The sequence below is a fragment of the Grammomys surdaster genome, unplaced genomic scaffold (genome assembly GCF_004785775.1).
Source record: "Grammomys surdaster isolate TR1022 unplaced genomic scaffold, NIH_TR_1.0 150, whole genome shotgun sequence".
NCBI classification, from domain to species: Eukaryota; Metazoa; Chordata; class Mammalia; order Rodentia; family Muridae; genus Grammomys; species Grammomys surdaster.
The window spans coordinates 10,970,298-10,980,756 of NW_021604608.1; positions in this window are offsets into that span (position 1 = coordinate 10,970,298).

The following is a 10,459-nucleotide window of genomic DNA, read 5'->3' on the forward strand; positions in this document are numbered from 1 at the left end:
CAGAAGACAGTGATGGAGAATCACTAGTTTATACATATTGACGCTAATTTAGTTCACAGTACAATTGTATTCTTCAGATTCTGAAGTTGTCTAGGAAAGTGTGCTTGCTGAAAGAGAAAAGAAACTAAAAGTTGATGTGTCTCTTTTCTCTCATTAAAAATAAAAAATTACCTTATTCAGATACAGTTGTTTAATGTACATTCATAAAACATGAATTAATGAGCAGCAATGAAAACCTGATAGAATGTTCTAGGGCACATAATACTGTGATTATGCTAAATTTTGAACCTGGAATTTTATACTTGTGATTTGAAGTCTATATCACTGAGTTGTACCCTTAAAATTCCAGATTAAATTATTTTGAGATTGTCTATGTCTATATCTGTATCTGTATCTATCTATAGTTATAGCTATATTTATCACAAATTGGAAAGTGTCAACTGGCAACAAGTACAAAAATATATAAATACTTTAATTTTTATGATTCTGTGGTTGTCTATGAAAATATGATTAATTGAAAGAGAGAAGAAACTAACATTGAATTGCCACTTTTCTCTTATAAAGACAAGATGACACTTTATTTAGACATAGTCATTCAATTTAAATTTATAAAAGGACTGACTGATGAGTCAATGAACCTACCAAAATTTTAAGCATTTCATTTTGCATGATGAGTAGAGCTGTGGTTTACTCAGATCAAACCAAACCAAACAGAAAAAGAGGAACAAAGGTAACATTAGGAGTATCTTCTCTCTGCAATTTTTTCAGAAACATGTAGAACACAATTTTTGTTTTAGTATTCTCTGGATAAAATATCAAAATCAATAATGTTGTAATCAACAATCATGTATTTCAAAAATCTTTGAGGTAAGATATTTGTTACTTTTTGCCTGCATACATATATATATATATATATATATCTATTAAGGTTTCAATTTATGCAGAAAATAATAAATAACTCAGTTTTAGTTATTGTAAGTCCAACAATTACCAAATCATTGAAATATCTTTTGAAATTAATTATTTGTGTTTGAAATCCTAGCTGTATTTTCTCACCAAAATCTGAAATAAAATTGGATTAACTTAATGAACTCATAGTCAACATGTACAGAGTCATAACATGTTAGGTGCTTAAAAAAATATTGTCAGTGCAGCTTCAAGAAATTCCTGAAACTGAGAGGATTCACTTTGCTTCACTCCCATGAAGAACCGTAGAGCACTCACACTACTGAGTCACCAGTTTGGGATGCTCTTTAGCATGTAGATATGCCTGCCTACAGGTGTGTTGTGTGTTCTGGGTGACTATTTTCATAATCTATACTGCAGGCCGCTTTAAAATTTCAGAGGATAACTCTCTTTGGAGTCTCTTTTCTCCAGTAAGCAACTTCTTCCCCATATTCCTGTAAGACACTCCAACAAAGTTCATTGTTTTCACAGTAACAACAACAACAAAATAGCAATAAGAACATTATACTTTTGAAACATATTTTTTTTATTTTTAAACATGACCTATTTGAGTTATTCAGACTGGTTTTATTTATAACTAATTATTTATTCATGTATTCATTTGAATAGGCTGAAATTATATTTTTTATTATATGATCTATCGTGATTATACTTTTCCCTCTCTTTACTCCTCCAAGTTCCTCCCAACCTCACCTCTCATCTTCGTCCTGCCCTTTCTTGTCGCTAGAAAACATTCATGCTTTTAAAGGATAATAATCAGACAAAAGAAAAATAAATTGATAAAACAAAATCTAATATATCTAAATACAACAAAAAGAACAGAAGACAAAAAATCCAAGAAAAGGAACAAGAGACTAACAAAGACACAGAGACTCATTTATTTGCCCATTCAGAAATCACTTAAAGATGTTAAATTACAAGCCATACTATAGTTGAAGGATCTGTAGGATATACATATAAATAATTTTACATATTTAATTTATTGACTATTTATATATAATTTAAAATATTTAAAATTACACATGCAATTTTGTTTTACACACATATAATATAATTTTAATAAAAATATATTTTTTTTTAAAAAATGAAGAAACACTAACATGACATTATGAGATAAGGAAACTTCTAAAAATGTCATTGAGTTCATTATATGTTTACCTTCTACTACTGGGGATTCAGCCTGCCCTAAAGATTACTTGTTTCCTCAGTATGACTTGGAGTAAACTAAATTTCCAGTTGCTTCTCTGGACAATCCTGTGAGAGCGGTTACACAAAGCATTGAATGAGTTGAGTAGATATTCCTTCAAAAGGAAAGTCCTTCAGAGCTGACAATCAGAGAACTTGCTTTCCACAAATTTAATAGTTTTAAACTCACTGATTAAACTACATGTGTCACAAAGGAAAACAAAAAGTGATCGGCATAGGACTGGGGTGATTCAAAGGAGGTGCAGAATCATAGAAGTTGGAGGGAAGCAAGAAAGAATGAGGATAATAGTAATGTACAAAATGTGCATGAAATTATTAAAAGGTACATTTAGTAAAAGATAAAAAATACTTACTGCAATAGAAGTGGACACAACAAATTTTTAACTCATTTTTCTTTTTTTTTTTTTTTTACACAGAACCACAGGGTTTCTCTTTAAATAGTGATTGAGAAATTTCTAGCAGTCAAGCCTAAGCTCTACACATTTGAGGTGAACAAAGATGATATAATATTGAACTCTCTTATTTTTACTCACAACCTCTCAAAATTTCCAATTGTGAGCAAATTTTTGTAGAGCCAGGCTGTAATATGTACAAACATTTTGAGAATATCTGAAGCAATGGTACAAGTCAGGTGGGACGTGGACTTCTCAGCCTTGAAAACTACCGCAATGTGGAAACACAGTGGGAATAATACAGAGACAGGGATGATGGATGTTACTAACTTGCCTATTTTTCTTCAAAGGAGTATATGTATCTATCGTACAATTGTCCATCCTTTATCTTTCCAATTTTATATCATTTTCTTCTTATAATTCAGTATTTATGAGTGTAGAAGTTTTTAAAATATCAACGCATAGAAGAGTAAATAAAGGAGGAATAGAAAAATAATAATGAATTTTAAATTTTTCAAAGGTGAAAATTTTATTTTTGCCTTATGAACTATAAAAATTTAAATACATTTATATAAAATATTACATTGGTTAAGTCTTATATTATTGACGCTTACATATGCTTTTTATGTTTATTGGGTAGAGTATGCACTTGATCATCAGTATAGACTAATGAATTGTAAAGATAGGTACATTTTTTAAACAGTCAATAAAAATTTAACATGCTGGGGAGAGCATACAGGAGTAACATGATTATGTTTACTAGCTCCTACCTTAATAGAAATGTAAAGAATACATTTGACATGTTTGATATTTTGGGTCCATGCATGTGAAAATTGATAATCAAAGTAATATTTTTGTATTATTTAGGGAATGCTTGTAGTCTAAAATATTCATTTAGATCATTAATATGTTAGACTGCATTTTCTAAGCAGAGTTTAAAGTTCTGCCTTTTGACTTTCCAACAAAAAAGCTTATTTAAAGATTATATATATTTCGTAAACTATGTATATTATGCATAAATCCATGATATAAAAATACTCATGTGCAGTTCCTTCAGCTAAGGGATTTCATATGAGTTTACTGTATACATGTATTATTTATTCATGTTTTATCATCTCTACCCTTTTAAACAACTATTTTAATATAAAGAGTGCATATATGTTTCTTCTAATAATATTCAGTAAAATTAAATCCTTGCAATGTATTAGTAAAGCTATTGCTATATTTTGGTAGGATTTTAATGACTACCATCAATAAGATATAGAGATATTATAGGTCAGTATTTATCCAAAGAATATGTAAACCTGGCTGACTGACAGTATATGAAAACATACTCATCTTTACAAATTTCCATAGAAATGGAAGTCATGGTAATCCCGTGTCTAACAGAGTGATTTTTATGGAAAGAATAAGAGATCATGAACATAGATTAATACACGGAGAAAGAGTTTTTCACATTATTAATCACAGCCTTTAGTGTGTAATAATCATTAATCATGTGTCTTCGTTATAGTGTCCTTTCAAAAGAGGATAAGGCTGATGATGAATTTATTTGTATTCTGAGGCGTATACTGACAACTGAAATAGATATCAGCCTACGATGAAAACCTAATATAATATTTGTCTTTATTGAACTAGTATTTGGGAAAACTTTGGGTGTATAGAATGTACTATTGCTTAGCCAACTCTTGTGGAAAAATTCCCAGAGAAATTACCTTTTCCCTGGTTTATTAGTTCTTCTTTGTGCCTCAGGAGAGGCAATTTACCTTTCCACTATGAAGAACTTGCTTTGAGAAAGTATTTTACTCATTTTGACTCCCTAGAAGATTGAGCCAGATTTAAGGAAATTACATTTTATTTTTAGCAAGTGAGGGTCAGATGTGCCCAATACTATGCACCTTTTGCAAGGATTATCTATTTTATCTAAATCATCTTACTCACACCATGTGAAATTTCTGTGTCTGCCATGACATGAAATCTTTAAATAATCTCAAGAATTCATCTCATTGTTTGGTCTGCATATATTGAAAATGAGTTGTTAACCCTTCTATTTCCATGCTTGCTATTTACTGACCAATGAGTTCAATAATATTTGTCATTATTACAAGTTCTACATTAATAGAGTAGCTTCAAATATATGATTCAATCTAAGATGGATAACAGATCTTTGAAATGAGAATGGACATAAATAAATGATTTTTTTCTTCCTAGCTGATCTGAGGGCAGAGTCATAGTTTAAATTCAGAAATCTTAGTTCCAGATTAATACTGCTGTAAAAACCAGTAAAGGTTTGAAGACAAAAAGTAGCAACTATCAATGTCTCTGATTAATGGCAACATTTCAAAATCTAAACAAACAAAGCCAGCTTACAGAAACCTGAAATTCATTTGAATTTCAGAAATATTAATGCATATAAAGTAAGTAGTGGATGATACTACATGTCTGCAATCTCCGCTCAAATATAATCTGGAATAAATAAATTACATCTCTAAAATATATAATGCAAACTATATAAGACAAATAACACCTACAGAAGATTTTTTTATGATTAAATCTCATTCTGATCCACTCGCTTATAGAATAACTCTTCAGTGAGGATGTGATCATGCTATCATTATGATCTTTTGCTTTAACATGTCATATACATATTTGGTTACTCAAGGTATATCAAAGGTTACACAAATGTAAATATTTCAGAAAAAGTGAGGGTCTGTGTGCATTAAAACAGTAATGACAGGCACACAAGCAAATCTAACATATTATTCATGAAGCTAACAGTTATGGGTAGAAATGACTTTTTGCCAAAAATAAAAATAAAAGAAGAGAAATGACTTTTTGCACATGTATGCTCACTATATGGAAACAGTACTGACAAATTGAGCAAAGAACATAACTACTCAGTTTACTGTAAAAATTAGAGATGAACTTGAAAAGGAAAAGAAAATAATTTTCAGTCTCTTCTAAATCATTTCTCTTTATTTATTTAATTTTCCATTCTTTTATTGGATGTTTTATTTACATTTCCTATGTTGTCTTCTTACCCCATCCCCCACCCACCCAGGAACCCCCTATCCCCTCACCCCTCCACCTTCTTCTCTGCGGATGTAACCCCTACCTACCCCCCCTCCCACCTCCCCACCCTCAAATCCCCCCCCCGGGGCATCCAGCCTTCATGAGGTCAAGGATCTCTTCTTCCACCTATGCCCAGCAGGGCCCTCTGCTCTTACATATACAGCTGAAGCCATGGATCCCTCCCTAAGTGCTCCCAGGTTTAGACCCTGGGAGCTGTGGTTGGTTGGTATTGTTGCTCTCCTCATGGGACCACAAACCCTTTCAGCTCCAATGGTCTTCACTATAACTCCTCCATTGGGAACCCCATGATCAGTTCAATGGCTAGTTGTGAGCATCTGCCTCTGAATATGTCAGACTCTTGCAGACTTCTGAGGAGACAGCTATATCAGGCTCTTATCAGCATGCACTTCCTAACTTCCACATCAGCATCTACCTTTGGTGACTGCACATGGGATGGATACTCAGGTGGAATGGTCTTCAGAGGGCCCCTCCTTCAGTTTCTGTCCCTCACTTTGTCTCCATATTTGCTCCCTTGAGTATTTTGTTGCTCCTTCTAAGAAAGACCGAATCACCCCCACTTGGTCTTCCTTCTTCATGAGCTTCATGTGGCCTGTGAGTTGCATCTTGGGCATTTCAAGGTTCTGGGCTAATATCCAATAATCAGCGAGTGAATACCATGTGTCTTCTTTTGTGATTGGCTTACCTCACTCAGGATGATAATTTCTAGTTCCATCCATTTACCTAGGAACCTCTCGAATTCATTGTTTTTAACAGCTGAGTAATACTCCATTGTGTAAATATACCACATTTTTTGAATCCATTCCTCAGTTGAAGGACATCTCGGTTCTTTCCAGCTCCTGGCCTTTATAAATAAAGCTGTTATGAACATAATTGAGCATATGTCCTTGTTATATGTTTGAACATCTTCTGGGTATATGCCTAGGAGTGGTATAGCTGGATCCTCAGGTAATGCTATGTCCAATTTTCTGAGGAACTGCCAGACTGATTTCCAAGTGGTTACACCTTCTAGCAGTCCCACCAAAAATGGAGGAGTATTCTTCTTTCTCCACACCCTCACCAGCATCTACTATCACCTGAGTTTTTAATCTTAGCCATTCAGACTGGTGTGAGATGGAATCTCAGGGTTGTTTTGATTCGCATTTTCCTGACACTAAGGATACTGAACATTTCTTTAAGTGCTTCTCTGCCATTCGAGTTTCCTCAGTTGAAAATTCTTTGTTAAGGTCTATACTTCATTTTTACTAGGGTTATTTGGTTGTCTGGAGTCTAATTTCTTGAGTTCGTTATATATTTGATATTAGCCATCTATCAGATGTAGGATTGTTAAAGATCTTTTCCTAATTTGTTGGTCATCATTTTGTCCTATTGACAGTGTCCTTTGCCTTACAGAAACTTTGAAATTTTATGAAGTCCCATTTGTCAATTCTTGATCTTAGAGCATAAGCCATTGGTGTTCTGTTGAGGGACTTTTACCCTGTGCCCAAGTATTTGAGGCTCTTCCCTATCTTCTCTTCTATTTGTTTCAGTGTATCTGGTTTTATGTGGAGGTCCTTTATCCACTTAGACTTGAGCTTTGTACAAGGAGATAAGAATGGATCAATTTTCATTCTTCTACATGTTGTACTCCTGTTGAACCAGCACCATTTATTGAAAATGCTCTCTTTTTCCCACTGGATGGTTTTAGCTCCTTTGTCAAAGATCAAGTGACCATAGGTATTGGGTTCATTTCTGGGTCTTCAATTCTATTCCATTGATTCTCCTGCCTGTCTCTGTTCCAATACCATTCAGTTTTTATCACTATTCCTCTGTAGTACAGCTTGAGGTCAGAGATGGTGATTCCTCCCGAAGTTCTTTTATTGTTGAGAATAGTTTTCACTATCCTGGGTTTTTTGTTATTCCATATGAATTTGAGAATTTCCTTTTCTAACTCTGTGAAGAATTGAGTTGGGATTTTAATGGGAATTGCACTGAATCTGTAGGTTGCTTTTGGAAAGATGGCCATTTTTATTATATTAATCCTGCCAATCCATGAGCATGGGAGATCTTTCTATCTTCTGAGATCTTCTTCGATTTCTTTCTTCAGGGACTTGAATTTGTTGTCATACAGGTCTTTCACTTGCTTGGTTAGATTCACACCAAGGTATTTTATATTATTTGCAACTATTGTGAAGGGTTTCATTTCCATAATTTCTTTTTCAGTCCAATTATTTTTCATGTAGAGGAAGGCTACTGATTTGTTTGAGTTGATTTTATAACCAACCACTTTGCTGAAGTTGTTTATCAGGTTTAGGAGTTCTCTGGTGGAAGTTTTGGGGTCACTTAAGTATAGTATCATATCATCTGCAAATGGTGATATTTTGACTTCTTCCTTTCCTAATTGTATCCCTTTGACTTCTTTTTGTTGTCTAACTGCTCTGGCTAGGACTTCCAGTACTATATTGAATAGGTAGGGAGAAAGGGGGCAGCCTTGTCTAGTCCCTGATCTTAGTGGGATTGCTTCAAATTTCTCTCCATTTAGTTTGATGTTGGCTACTGGTTTGCTGTAAATTGCATTTACTATGTTTAGGTAGGGGCCTTGAATTCCTGATCTTTCCAAGACTTTTATCATGAAGGGATGTTTAATTTTGTCAAACACTTTCTCAGCATCTAGTGAGATGATCATATGTTTTTTTTTTCTTTGAGTTTGTTCATATAGGGTATTACATTTATGGATTTCCAAATATTGAACCATCCCTGCATTCCTGGGATAAAACCTACTTGATCATGATGGATGATTGTTTTGATGTGGTCTTGGATTCAGTATGCTAGAATTTTATTGAGTATTTTTGCATCGTTGTTCATAGGGAAATTGGTCTGAAGTTCTGTTTCTTTGTTGGGTCTTTGTGGGGTTTGGGTATGAGTGTAATTGTAGATTTATAGAACGAATTGGGTAGTGTTCCTTCTGTTTCTATTTTATGGAATAGTTTGAAGAGAATTAGTATTAGGTCTTCCTTGAAGGTCTGTTAGAATTCAGCACTAAAACGATCTGGTCCTGGGCTTTTTTTAGTGGGGAGACTTTTAATGACTGCTGCTATTTCCTTAGGGGTTATGGGACTATTTAGATGGTTTATCTGCTCCTGATTTAACTTTGGTACCTGGTATCTGTCTAGGAAGTTGTCCATTTCATCCAGGTTTTCCAGTTTTGTTGAGCATAGGCCTTTGTAGTACGATCTGATAATTTTTTGAATTTCTTCAGTTTCTGTTGTTATGTCTCCCTTTTCAGTTCTGATTTTATTAATTTGGATACTGTCTCTGTGCCCTCTGGTTAATCTTGCTAACAGTTTATCTATCTTGCTGATTTTCTCAAAGAACCAGCTCCTAGTTTTGTTGATATTTTGTATTGCTTTTTGTTTTCTTTTTCTATTTGGTTGATTTCAGCCCTGAGTTTGATTATTTCCTGCCTTCTACTCCTCCTGGGTGTATTTGCTTCTTTTTGTTCTAGAGCTTTTAGTTGTGCAGTCAAGTTGTTAGTGTGTGCTCTCTCCAGTTTCTTTTTGTAGGCACTTAGAGCTATGAGTTTTCCTCTTAGCACTGCCTTCATGGAGTCCCACAAGTTTTGGTATGATGTGTCCTCATTTTCATTGAATTCTAAGAAGTCTTTAATTTCTTTCTTTATTTCTTCCTTGACCAAGTCATCATTGAGTAGAGAGTTGTTCAGTTTCCATGTGCACGTAGGTTTTCCATTGGTTTTGTCATTATTAAAGACCAGTCTTAGTCCGTGTTGATCTGATAAGATGCAGGGGATTATTTCAATTTTTTTTTGTATCTGTACAGGCCTGTTTTGTGACCAATTATAAGGTCTATTTTGGAGAAGGTACCATGAGGTGCTGAGAAAAAGGTATGTTCTTTTGTTTTAGGATGAAATGTTCTACAGATGTCTGTTAAGTCCATTTGGTTCATAACTTCTGTTAGTTTCACTGTATCTCTATTTAGTTTCTGTTTCCATGATCTATCCATTGCTGAGAATGGGGTGTTGAAATCCCCCACTATTATTGTGTGAGGTGTAATGTGTGATTTGAGCTTTAGTAATGTTTCTTTTATGTATGTAGGTGCCCTTGCATTTGGAGCATAGATGTTCAGAATTAAGAGTTCACCTTGGTAGATTTTTCCTTTGATGGGTATGAAGTGTCCTTCCTTATCTTTTTTTGATTAATTTTGGATGAAAGTCGGTTTTGTTTGATATTAGAATGGCTACTCCAGCTTGTTTCTTGGGACCATTGGCTTGGAAAATTGTTTTTCACCCTTTTATTCTGAGGTAGTGTCTGTCTTTGTCACTGAGGTGCGTTTCTTGTATGCAGCAAAATTCTGGGTCTTGTTTGTGTATCCAGTCTGATAGTCTGCGTCTTTTTATTGGGGAATTGAGACCATTGATTTTAAGAGATATTAAGGAAAAATGATTGTGGCTTCCGGTTACTTTTGTTATTAGAGTTAGAATTATGTTTATATAGTTATCTTCTTTTGGGGTTGTTGGAAGATTACTTCCTTGCTTTTTCTAGGTTGTAGTTTTCCTTGTTGTGTTGGCGTTTTCCATCAATTATCCTTTGAAGTGCAGGGTTTATGGGAAGATATTGTGCAAATTTGGTTTTGTCATGGAATATCTTGGTCATCTATAGTGATTGAGAGTTTTGCTGGGTATAGTAGTCTGGGCTGGCAATTGTGTTCTCTTAGAGTCTGTATGATCTCAGTCCAGGCTCTTCTGGCTTTTATAGTCTCTGGTGAGAAGTCTGGTGTAATTCTTATAGGTCTGCCTTTATATGTTACTT